Source organism: Mirounga leonina, unplaced genomic scaffold (assembly GCF_011800145.1).
Source record: "Mirounga leonina isolate KUSES-001 unplaced genomic scaffold, KU_Mleo_1.0 Mir_152, whole genome shotgun sequence".
Lineage (NCBI taxonomy): Eukaryota > Metazoa > Chordata > Mammalia > Carnivora > Phocidae > Mirounga > Mirounga leonina.
In genome coordinates, this window is record NW_023270380.1 from 19,928,935 (window position 1) to 19,940,948 (window position 12,014).

The window sequence follows — 12,014 nt, forward strand, 5'->3', positions numbered from 1 at the left end:
TCTGTCTCTGGCAGGACATGGGAAATACAGGAGCCGGGACAAGGGGGACACAGGGAAGAGGTCACAGGGGACAGGGACGCAGGACACAGACACAGGCAGGAAGGGGACAGCAGGGGGCGCCAAACCCGCACAATTGTGCCGGGATGCTGAGCCTGGCCCAGCCACGGGGCCTCACACTCACGTTTTCCTTCGTCTGCTCCTCACTCTCTTTCCGGGGATTTGGTCCTTTCCTCGGTCACAGTTGGATTCCCAGCTCGTGGTCGAACAGACCAGCCGCACCCCCTCCTCCTATAAGCCTACACCAAAAGCTGCCCGAGGCTTTCGGGGTGCCCAGGCAGGGCGGAGGTCAGGGCCCGGCCGCCAGGCGGTGCCGCTGTCCCCCCACAGCCCCGCAGTCAGCATCCCTCGGCGTGAGTTTGTTCGTCTTCAATAGGGAGCCGCAGACCAGGTGCGTGGCCCAAACTGACGTGCTCAACCGTAACCAGGGTGCGGGTGTTAGGAGGTGGGCCTTGGGGAGGCGATCGGTCATGAGGGTGGAGCCGCCACGAGGGGGGTCAGTGCCCCAGTAAAAGGGGCCCCGGAGAGCTCCCTCGCCGCTCCCGCCCTGCCCCCGCCATGCGAGGACCCAAAGAAATCCGTGATTGTTGTTCAGGCCACACGGACAGGACATGGTGCTGGTGCAGATCCCATGGTTCTGTGAGCGCCTCACGCCGTGCCGGTTTGTACCCGCAGAGAACAGGGGCCTGTGGAGTCTCTGGCTGGGCACTGCGGGAAGCCATCCGGCCCAGGGCCTCCCAATCCACAGCCCTTCACCTCCTGTCTCGCCTGCTTTTGACACACTAATCTGCATTCCTGCTACGTGATTGGCTCAGTATGTTAACGACCACTGGTAAAAAATGTACACGGATTGATTTGCAAAGAAAGCCACGAGCATGTATGGAAAATCAGCATTCTCCAAATACACACTGTGAGGCCGAGTTGATGTTGCCACCAGAGCATCTAGGGTGCCTTCTTTACCTCGCATGTGTGGGATTGGTGTGACTCGGCCCACAACCCTGAGGTGCAGCGCGGAATTCAGCTGGGCGTGTTTCCTCCTTGGCCGGTGGCCGTGGCCAGGGAGAGTCCGGTCCAGCCTGGAGGGCGTCGGGGTTGGGGTGGTCTCAGACACAGCCGTGAAGGAGGCAGTGCTCAGCCTCCCTCCGGAAGGGTTTTCCTCTTGTGGCGGAGTCTCGGGAAGTGCAGGGCCCAGATGGGGACCTGGGCCAGCTCCCCACCTTTGATTGCCCGCGGCGGGCGGTGGGGGTGTTGAGTGTGGGCGTCAGCAGATGTGTGCTCAGTCGTCTGTAATTTTATACGCATGTTACGGTGCCAGTATGTTATGCTCATTTTGAAGAATGCATAAAAATTCAGAAAAGACAAGGTGAAGATCATGTAAACAGTACTTTTAGACATCTTGTTAATTGCCATTGTCAGCTAATACCTGAGGCACGTTGATGCCTTGGATTCGGTTTCTCGTTCCCAACACTGAATGTAAGGATGCATTTCAGGTAGTCTTGATAATTTGGCAACTGTTTGGCTGACGTGTGAAAGCTGATTATATTATCACTGTTTCCCTGACGATGTGGCTGACTGAGCGCTCACCACGACTGCTCTTCTTGTTCACTTTGTCTTCCCTTATTATATAATCCACAGTTCCTTTTTTAGAAAAAATTTTAAGCCTCTTGCCCATTTTTTGGATGGTTAGTTTAGTGAACAACTAGATCTGCTCTGTAATTCCACTTACCGAAGCTTGTCTGTTGTAGGTCACGCTGTGTGGATGGAGAGCCCAGGGATGAAGTCACTGCTGTCACCCGGGGTCTGATCCCTCAACGCCTCGATGACCGATCGCTGATGCGTGCACCAGGTGAAGGTGTGAAAGGCATTGCTTAGAGTGAATATTGAAGGAGCTTGATTTATTTTGTATTTAATTATATAAAAATGACTGCAGCGGGTCAGGAAGTGGAGTGTGAAAACTTCCATAAGCCAAAATGGCGTAGAGAAGAAGCAGTTAGTATCGATTTATAGGGAAGATTTTTTTAGTATTCCCAGACCCGAAAAATAATCTGCCTTAGGCTTTTCTGACACATCTTAGGTCACATCTTGCTAATGGACGCACAAGACAAATTGATGCTCAGAAACGCAGTCCACAGCTCTGGCGGCCTGATGCTGAGATGCTGAGTGTGGGTCCCGGGGAAGGAGCTGGGGGGGCCCCTCTCGCCGCTCCGGGCGCTGCCCCATAGCATCTCGCTGCAAAACAGGGATGCTGAATGCGATTTTCGCTTTTCACTTTTTTTTCGTCAAAGTGAAAATCCTCTTCGGATATCCTTCAGTTAGCAAGAACAGGTACTAATGCAGGTCTTCAGCAACAGCAAAGTGGCTTAAGGTGAACTTCCAAAAAGCAGGGGCTACCTGGATATGGAAGTTTTAATATTTTCCTCCTTCACCTTCTGGGTCATCTTTTACTGCCCCCAAATCTAGAGATCACAAACGTAGAGATAGAGTGCAGGCAGTTTGGGTCGGCATATCGAGCCTTCACAGCCCAACCTTGGTTTACCTTTCCAGCTTCATATTCAACTACAAACCCTGCTGCCATGTGGCCACGTCCGTGGGCTTTTCCACGAGACGGTGACCTTCACTGCTGCTTTTCAGGGCTCAGCTCAGTGCCACAGACGGCAAATTCTTACACCTCACAGACACAGGGCTGCCAGGAAGAGTCCTGGGCTTTCTGCCTTTTGGGTTGGGTGAGTGCAAAGCCTCCCCCCACCCCAGACAGTGGGGCCCACCCCCCTGTGTCGCGACAGCCATCCCCGGGGCGTGTGGATGGCAGCGTGGTCCTGCACAGCAGAAGCTGATGGGCCGTGTGGTGCCTGCCACAGGTAGGGCATGACCGTGTAGACGGGGGGCCTCGCAGCACCCTCTGCCGCCACCACATCATCCCCGCTGGTTCTGTCCCTCCACAGGGTTACGATGACATGTCCTGTCCTCGCAGCGCCGTCCTGGGACCCCTCTGGGGTTTTTTTTAGGAGCCACAGGTGTGCAATCTGATGGCTCTGTCCACTCCCCCGGCCTGGCTTGTTTCCAGGGCAGAATTCCACATGAGGCCCGGAGCTGTGGCCCCTGTCTGTTGTGATGGGCAGATCTGGGACAGGCTTCGTGTGTGTGCATCTCAGCTACTTCCCTCAATCCTCTCAGCTCTCCTGAGCCGATGGAGAGCGATCCCCACGGACCCCACCGACCCCACGGACCCGAGCTGCTGTGGAGGGATGCCTGGTTCTCAGGGCGTTAGCCCATGGGGTGTGCAGGGGCGACAGCCTGGGAGCTTATTAGCTGAGCTGTCCCATAAACCAGGATGCATGAAGTCGGACCCGAGCTTTTGCTAGACTGGGGTGGGGCTCCTGTCGGCCCTACTGGGGTTTACTTGTCTCCCTGGATTGGCATTTGGTGGCTCAGCTGCAAGGGTGCTTCTGTCTGATGGGAGGTGTGTTCTTGGTTTTCTGTTTCGGAGCGAATGTTTGCAAAGGAGAAATCCTGGCAGGTCATTACTGACACCCCAGTGAAGAGGTCACGACTGCTGGTCATGGGGACGCTGGTGGCTTTGAAAGGGCTGACGTGACGAGCGGCTGCTGGATATAATGATGGCCCTCTGTCGCTGCTTGTAGGCCGGCGGGGGGGTTTGGAGGCCGGGGTCGGGGCATGTTGGAAATGAATGCACACGCTGTTGGGGAGGCTGCAGCAGCAGCGAGGTTGGGGGGCCTCCCAGAGGTGGCCGCCGACTGCAGCGCCCTCTGCAGCTGGGAGGTCCGCACCAACGATGCTCAGCTTCCGAGCACTCTGGATGCACTATTACTTCAATAAACGTTAATTGAGCGCACAGGCCGGGGATGCAAGACGGATCTGGTGCTGCCCCCAGAGCCGTTCTGTCTCACGCAGTTGCTACGGTCACTTGGCGACCCAGGCAGGGTGGGAGGACGAGCCTCATTTTACCCCGAGGGAGCACCCCACATGGGGCCAAGCAAGCAGGAGAGGGAGGGCTAGAAGCCAGCCTCCTGGTCCAAGTCAGGCGCCTATGCTTCCGACAGAGGAATCGTGCTTAGGGACGGGGTCCCTCGAGATGGGGCGCGGTGGCTGGGGGGTCGACTCTCCACGTGGGACCTCAGGAAGTCACTTTACGTCCTCCGGCCTCAGCTTCATCGCCTGCAAAAGGAGGTAATGATGATCCCGAGCCCGTGGGTGGTGTGAGGATGGAATGAGGTAACATTTGTCACGCGTTAGGTCAGCCTCTGAAGGCCGGACACACTTCATAAGTGGCAGTTACTACCACGCTTACCGTCAGGCAACCCGGCTGACTCTGGGCTCGAGACCCCAGGGACGGGCCCGGGAGACTGTCTGTACTGCATGTAGCTGGCCATGGAATAGCAGCTGATGCCGCACACCCGCTTGGGTGGAAGCCTGCAGACCTGGAGGATGTGCGCGTTGGCTGACATCGCTCGCTCGCTCTCTTGCTTGTGACTTACGTGAGGGAAGCGGAGTGAGCTCGTTCGCGTCGGTGGTACCGCGCTCCGGATCCAAGAACGCTGCGCTGGTCTTCACTGCAAGTAGTAAGGACCAAGTGAGGCTTATCCGGTGTTCTCATTCGGGGCCTCTGATTCTGAGTTTACGTCACTGAGGGGGCATTTTGACCCTCTGCTAGGACATGTCCCATGACGAGAACACTGCGAGGCAGACGCCAAGCCCCAAGAAGGTAAGGTTCACGCCGACCAGAGATGGGGGAGGCCTAGTGCAGGGGTTAAGGCGGGCAAGCAGGTGCTCCGTAGCCAGGGACTCTGCTGAGAAGAGCAGCGGGCTAACCAGCTCCCAGCCACCAGGGTTCACCGTACACACTGGGTTTAAGGCAGGCAGAGTGGGGGGCAGGATGGGAAATACCGCTTCGGGGCCCGTTAGCGTCTAGGCGTGGGCCAGGTGGCCCGCGTGTCACTGACACCTGCCTGGGAGGGAGCTCCCCGCCGAGGCCTGAGGACCCGGCTCTTCCAGATCCTCCCCGCACAGTCGTCCTGCTCTTCCTCAGGCACTGCAGCCGGGGCCCTCGCCACAGGATCATAGCTCTGAACACGTCAGCCACGGCCAGTCCCCCAGCTGACAGTCCATTTTCCTAAAGGTGCACGGTAGAAAGTAGAGGACTATGCTGCGTTACCTGCAGTCTTCTCTTAACGTCTTACTATACTTTATCATGCCCCTTTCTTCATTCCTTCCTCACTGTCCTCCCGCTAAACACCAGGCGTCTCGTTGAGGTGTGTGTGTGACTGTCACTTCTCCCCTTGGGGCAGAGAGCGGGGGGCTGGGGGTGTGTATGGAGATAGGTCAGGGCTTCCGGTACTGCCTTGATTCCTAATGTAAGGCTCAGGTCAGGGTTAACTCGGAAGTACCTCTACTCTGCGACGCATCTGCTCCAAACGAAGGGGCTCACGTTTCTGGACCCGTGTGATTTCTGCCATATTTCCCCACATAAATCATCCATCGCTGAATTTTCCTGGGTCTTGCTTTCATTACTGTGTCTATTTCTAGTTCATTGCAATGAATATGAATTACATCTTGTTGGTTGGTTTGGCTTGAATTGTGTGTTGGTGCCACGCTAACCTGGGAATGCGACTAGTCAGGGACACACCACTTGCCTCTCCCACCAGCTAGAAGGACAGTGGATCGCAGCCCTGGCCGCACATTCGAACCACCTGGGAGCTTTTAGAAAACACCTGGCCTGGGCCTGAGCTTCAAAGGTTCTTATTTAATTAGTCGGGAATGGGCTCAGGTGGTTCTGATGTGTGGTGAGAATTAAGTTAAAACCATGCGGTTTTCAGGGGCACCCGGGTGGCTCAGTTGGTTAAGCGTCTGCCTCCAGCTCAGGTCATAATCCCAGGGTCCTGGGATCGAGTCCCATGTCGGGCTCCCTGCTCAGCAGGGAGCTTGCTTCTTCCTCTGCCCCCCTCCCCCTGCCCTGGCTCATGTGCATTTTCTCTCTCTTTCTTAAACAAATAAGATAAACCACACCATTTTCGGAGCATCTGTAAGACCCAGCTTGGGGCTCCTTCTTCCTGGGGAACCTTCTCTGACACCCTCTGCCCACAAGCCTCTTCTCTGCACACGGCCGTGCCCTGGGCTCTGTGTGCCTTGTGCCTTGTTGCTAGTGCTGATCCCCCATGTTATGACCAGTTTGTTAGTCCATCTGCTGTTAAAAGCTTCCCAAGGCCAGGCACCATTTATATTTTTAGTCTCTGTACTCTTTAAATACTTAGCATATTTCTGGGCACTAATCACCAATGTTGGTTGAGTGGGTGAATGAATCAAACTCCACGAACTGACCAAGAAGTCACGGTGGTCCATTTGCAAGTCAGATAGTCCCACAGTCATACTTTTGATTCATACTGATGGTATCTTTTCTCAAGACTCTTCGCAGGACGAACTGGCAGTCTTAAGTATGTCCTGGAGACATCTGTCCCCCCGTCTTGTGATCGGAGTTGAGAAGCATGACTTGCTTAAGAATCTGGAGGGAGCAGAAGTGAGCGCTGGAGTCCTGAGCTGCTCACCACGCAGAGCCTTCCAGGTGTTCCTCGGCCTCCCTGGATGTTCTCAGGGTCAAGCGGCTCCTGGGTCTGGCCTGGCAATGTGTCATCTGTCCTAGCCATGATGCGTGCTCTCAGGATTCCCCAAAGCCTGCTGTGGGAGCCCAGGACAGGCTCCTGGGTAGAAAGGGCTGCACGGGAGTGGGGTGTATGCCAAACTACTTGGAACACCGAGCTCTTCTCCAAAAGCACTTAGTTTTCAGTGGGAAGCTGCCAGGGTGTTGAGCTTGCAGGATCGTTCCAATGATTATTTGCAAGGAGCCCTCTTAGAATGGACCATGTGAAAGTAAAGTGCATGCAGGGAGGGACTTTGTCTGCTCATCTTGCTCATTTGTGGGCCCGTGGGGCTTACAGCAGTGCCTGGCTGGGGGGCGGGGAGACACTCAGAGCCTTAAATTGTTAGATGAGCTTCCCTAGCTGTCTTAGCCGTGCTGCAACAGGCAGAGCCCTGTGCCAGGAGGCGCGCCTCAGACACTCCAGACACTGTCATTTCTGGCGATGGGGCTGGTTCCAGAGGATGAGAGGCTTGTGGACAAATGGTGAGCTAACGGCCACCACCCTTCGTCATCACCCTTCAGTAAATGCCCAAACTGAGGAGATGATACTAGGACCTGGAGTTGCCCCAAGGTCAACCTCCGCGGAGAAGTGAGCCAAGCGTGGCAGCTTTCCAGCCTCCGTGTAGTATTCCCAGCTCAGCAGCAGGTGCCGGCCCTACCGAGTGACCTCGCAGCAACGTCACACACTTGACTCGGGCCTCCCCACCCAGACCTCGCTCAGGCTTCAGCCTGGTTATCACGCCCTCCGCCCGCTGCAACTTGGGTCGTGTTTGCTGATGTCGCTTTTACCAGAATGACAGAGCAGGCTCAAGGCCAGTTGCTGCGATTTAAATGAGGCCGTGGGGATGGTCATTCAAGTCTAGGGCTGCACTATCCATTATGGTTGCCGCAAGCCAGCTTGCAATAATGGAAATGGAAAGGAATTAAAATTAAATGCAATTAAAATTCAGTTTCTCAGTCATACTAGGCCACAGCTCCAGTGCTCATGGGACTCAAGCTGTCACACACGACTTGAGTTCCCTTCTGGCCGGTGCAGAATGGAAGATGGGCGTCATGGTAGGAAGTTCTACTGGGTAGCGCTAGGCTAGAGTGCCCAGAGGCCAAGGCTGTGCGCCCAGCTGACGGGCGGTGAGCTCTTCTCCCAGGGTGCTCAGCAGCAGCTGCACCTGTCACAGCCCCCCTGCACCTCTACTCCAAGTTCTGCTTCCAAATGTTGCTCGAGGATCCACCACAGCTGTGAAAGCAGGGTTCATGCAGAGACGCAGGGCGTCCCTTCTGGTTACAAGTTTGCATGAGGTTGAACCATATGAAATTGCCTTGTTTGTAGGTTGGAACGCATTGAATGTCATCGATTTCCTAAGGCTCGACTTCATACAAGGGAAAGGGAAAAGAGTGACAGAGATTCAGGGGCAGGAGGAGCACCTGTGGCTTGTCCCTCTTTTAGGCCTGTCTTTGATTACCATGGGTTGATGGTAACCCAGATAGTTTTGACTCAGCAAAGGGTGGTTGACCGAAGGTCTGCTTGTTCCTTGTCTCCCACTGCTGTGGAGAGGTGCCTATGTGTAGTGGAATAGTTAGGCTGTGTACAGCTGTAAGATAGCCTGGCTTTCCTGACCAGCAGCCCGGGGATGGTGGTTCTGGGGCTGGGTCCGTGGCTCCAGGACATCAGGGCTCTGGGTTGGCATTCCTGCTATTCTCCTGGCCTTCCCCTCAAGGTCCACAAGGTGGCTGCAGAGGCTCCAGCCATCGCGTCCCCATACAACCATGCCCAGAGGCAGGTGCTGGGAGTGGGCCCGGGTAGCACGGGAGCTCTCTGCACGAACCATTCTGCCTTTCAGGGAGGAAAATCTTTCCCCTAGCAGATTTTCCCTCTATCTTATTGACCAGAGCTTGTTATGAATCCATCCATTAAATAATCTGGAAAAAGGGGGCGCCTGGGTGGCTCAGTTGGTTAAGTGACTGCCTTCGGCTCAGGTCATGATCCTGGAGTCCCGGGATCAAGTCCCACATCGGGCTCCCTGCTCAGCGGGGGGTCTGCTTCCCCCTCTGCCCTCTTCCCTCTCGTGCTCTCTGTCTCTCATTCTCTCTCTCTCTCAAATAAATAAATAAAATCTTAAAAAAAATAATCTGGAAAAAGGGAATGTGTTTATTAATTTTGATTTGGTGATTGATGTCCTGAAACCAGGCATATTGCCAAACAAACAAAATTGAGATTCCATCAGCCGGGAAGAAGAGGTAGTGGGAACGGACACGGGGTGGGCAAGTGGTGGCATTCGCCACAAGTTATTAACGCGCTTCCAGTTCGTGAATGACTTTGTTTCCCCCTCCCCACACCCACTGTGTCTCCTTTAGTGACGCATGCCGGCTTCCCTCTGGGTGTGGAGGGCGGTGGGAGAGGATTCTGCCCCCGTCGTTCCAAGGGGGGGAACGGGATCCAAGCCAGGAGGCGGGGCTCAGTGTCTGAGTATTGGGAAGAGACGGGTCTGCCTTGCCCTGGGGTGTCTGCGAAGGTAGCAGGCCAGCCGGAGTGGATGCTCGCTGATGCCGAATGAACCAACGAAGCTACCCTGGAGGAGAGGGGGATTGAAGGAGGTGAGAGACGGGTCCAGGCGAAATTGTTGGGCAGCTTCTGGCTGGACCATTCAGTTACATGACCTGGTTAGTCCGCCCTCCTCTCTCTGTCCTGTTACATCCGTAAGCCAGTCTGAGCTGTGAAAGACTCCTGCCGGGAGCCAGTGCCTAGCAGTGGGGTGCTACCTTGTACCGTCCCAGGTAGGACGGACGGTGACGAGGGTCTTCCTTTCGCCCGCTGCGGAGTTAGCAGTCTTTGTGATACTCTAACAGACCAGCCATAAATTGTTGCCCACTTTCTCTTGGGACCCAGGACAGGTGCTGTTTGAGACTGTGTTCTTGTCCTCGTTAAAGCTCTTGGTAGAACCTTCTAGGCTGTGGAATGTGTTGGCTCCTTCTGGAAGTTCCCAGTGAGTTTCTATGAGAAAGAGATAAACTTCTCCCAAAGTTGGTCCATCTGGGAGAGAAAAGGAAGAAACATTTGTCTTGGATAAAAAAAGGTCCTTTCTGCCCTTGGTAGCTGAGATCCAGGTATTGTGGTGCTTTGTAGGACAGGGAGCAGCAGGTTCTCTGCCCTGCGATGGAAGTCATTCTGGAAGAAGCAGGAAGACCAGAAACAGAGCAGAAGATAAGACCGACCAAAGACGGAGCCAGAGCCCGAGGGCCACTCGTCCTCGTGGTCGTCAGAGACCTCACTGCAGAGCGAAGGGCCGCAGGACGGGAGAAGGTGTTACAGCTCACGGAAGCACAAAGGGCTCACGTCCAGGGCTCCTACAACTAAATGAGAGACGATAACCAGCCCCGCAGCAAAGTGGGCATCTGCAAGAGGGGTATCCAAATCGACACGGAGAGACGCTCAGCCTCCCTTGTCATCCGGGAAACGCGACAGTGGCGGTAGGAGATCTAGGAGATCTCAGCCCACCCTCCACTGGGATGGCTGCGGGGGCAGACCTGGGCCGCACACCTGGAGCACCTGCTGGAGCTGTCGCCCCCTGCTGGTGGGGCCAAGCAGCGACCTAGCAGAGCAGAGCGGTATTTCCTGAATGGGTGCATTTCCAAACAATTCCGCTCGTGGGTGCGCGAGCGCTTGTATGTCCCGACCGGCGACACAGCATTTTTAGTGATGTTGTCTGTGATAGTCCCACACTGGAAAGACTGAGTGGAATGGGTAAGAACATCGTGAACACTATTCACCAATGAACAAAAGCCAACTGTCGGTCCGTGCAACATGACTGGAGCGCACAGGTCCCATGTGAGGGCGAGAAGCTTGACAGAAGAGGATACATACTGTAGAGTTCCACTTACATGAGCTTCAGAAACAGGCCGAACCAGTGTACGGTGAGTGGAGCCCTTGGGCAGAAGGGAGGGTGGTGACCGGGAGGGCCCTGGTGTCCTTGTTTCTTGGCCTGGCGAGGGTGATGCTGGCCTGCCACCTCTGTGATTTCCACGGGGCTGCAAGGTGGGTGATTTCTACCCTTTGCTGTGTGTCAACAACATTTTGAGAAGCCTTCTGATGGCTCGCAGGCTGTGGGAGAAGAGAGCTGGGGTGAGAGTGCAGATCAGTGGCTCATGGACAGAACACTTGACCCTGGGCTGCAGGGCGGGAAGCAGGTGTATTCCCAATTTCTCTGCTGGGGTGGGCATGGGGTGGGGGAGGGGGTGGGGGCCAGCAAGCTGAGGGGGAGGGTAGAGCCCTCAGGCTGTTGTTAAGAGACGGAACTCCCAGGCCAGAGCCCGCAGTTAGGACAACTTCTCTTGCTTTGATTAATATCCCATGAAATGACTAAATGCAAATGGGCTGACAGAGCACTAAGTACAAGGCTTCTGAGGGGCTCTTTTTCCAGAGAAATCTGAGCTTGGCTAACAGGGCCTATGCTGGGCAGCCCCTTGATGCCCAAGCCTGCCGCACCTGCGAGGGGTCACTAACGGATCCTCCCCAGACGTGGAAATGGACAAGGGGCAAAGGGGATGCGCTCAGAGAGGGAAGCAGGGCTGTGGGCTGGTGAGGGACCTCCCTGCCTGCAGGAACACGCTTCCTTGCCGTTCTGTTCTTGTCCAGCGGAACAGGATTTGGCAAAGGACTGCTGAGCCTCTATGCTGTTCCCCCTTCTCGTTGCCAAATGGGAAATGCTACTGCATTGTCCTGTTTTCTCTCCACTCTGGTATGCGAGAACGCTTGTACGTGTCGGGAATGTTTACTTCTGTCATTCCGTCTAAAGGTGTCCAACTCTGGGGTGCTGTAGCCAGACCTCACTGAGAGACCCTGGTCTTGGAGCTGGACACAAACAGAGAACGTAATTTTAGGTTGTCTGGAGAGGGAGTGATTTAGTTTGGGGATGCGTGTGGCATAGTTACAGGGATTTTGCTGAAATTGTATGAATAGAAAGAAAGGTTTAAGGAGATCACGAGAGGCCAGGGGGCGGGTTGCAGCATGCCTTTTATCGTTGCCTTCAGATGCCAGTTTCCTGTTCTCACGGTGATCACTCTCTGATTTTCTTTTGGAGAACTTCTGGAGGCTTCTGCTGACTCTCAGATCACACGCTTTATTCCCTTCCCTGGGCCACAGTGGTGGATTCAAGGGTAGGCATGAGATGCAGACCAGGTCCCCAGCCATGAGATTCCACTTCTGAGCTTTTGAGAATCCTCTGGGGGGAGAGAGTGGTTGGTGGGGGGGACATAAGCCTGGAGTGGCTGCATGGGAGGCGTCTGCCCAAATGTAGCCAATAAAGTTGAA

At 55.0% G+C, this 12,014-nt stretch overlaps 1 protein-coding gene across 1 annotated transcript in view; it reads left to right on the top strand.

The window, feature by feature from the left end:
* The window catches only part of CNIH3 (cornichon family AMPA receptor auxiliary protein 3), a 232,413-nt gene that overhangs the window by 54,054 nt on the left and 166,345 nt on the right, over window positions 1–12,014 (top strand). The window contains exon 3 of the mRNA XM_035008662.1: window positions 1,803–1,909. The gene's annotated coding sequence lies outside the window, so the exon portion shown is untranslated. The remainder of the gene's footprint in view (window positions 1–1,802; window positions 1,910–12,014) is intronic.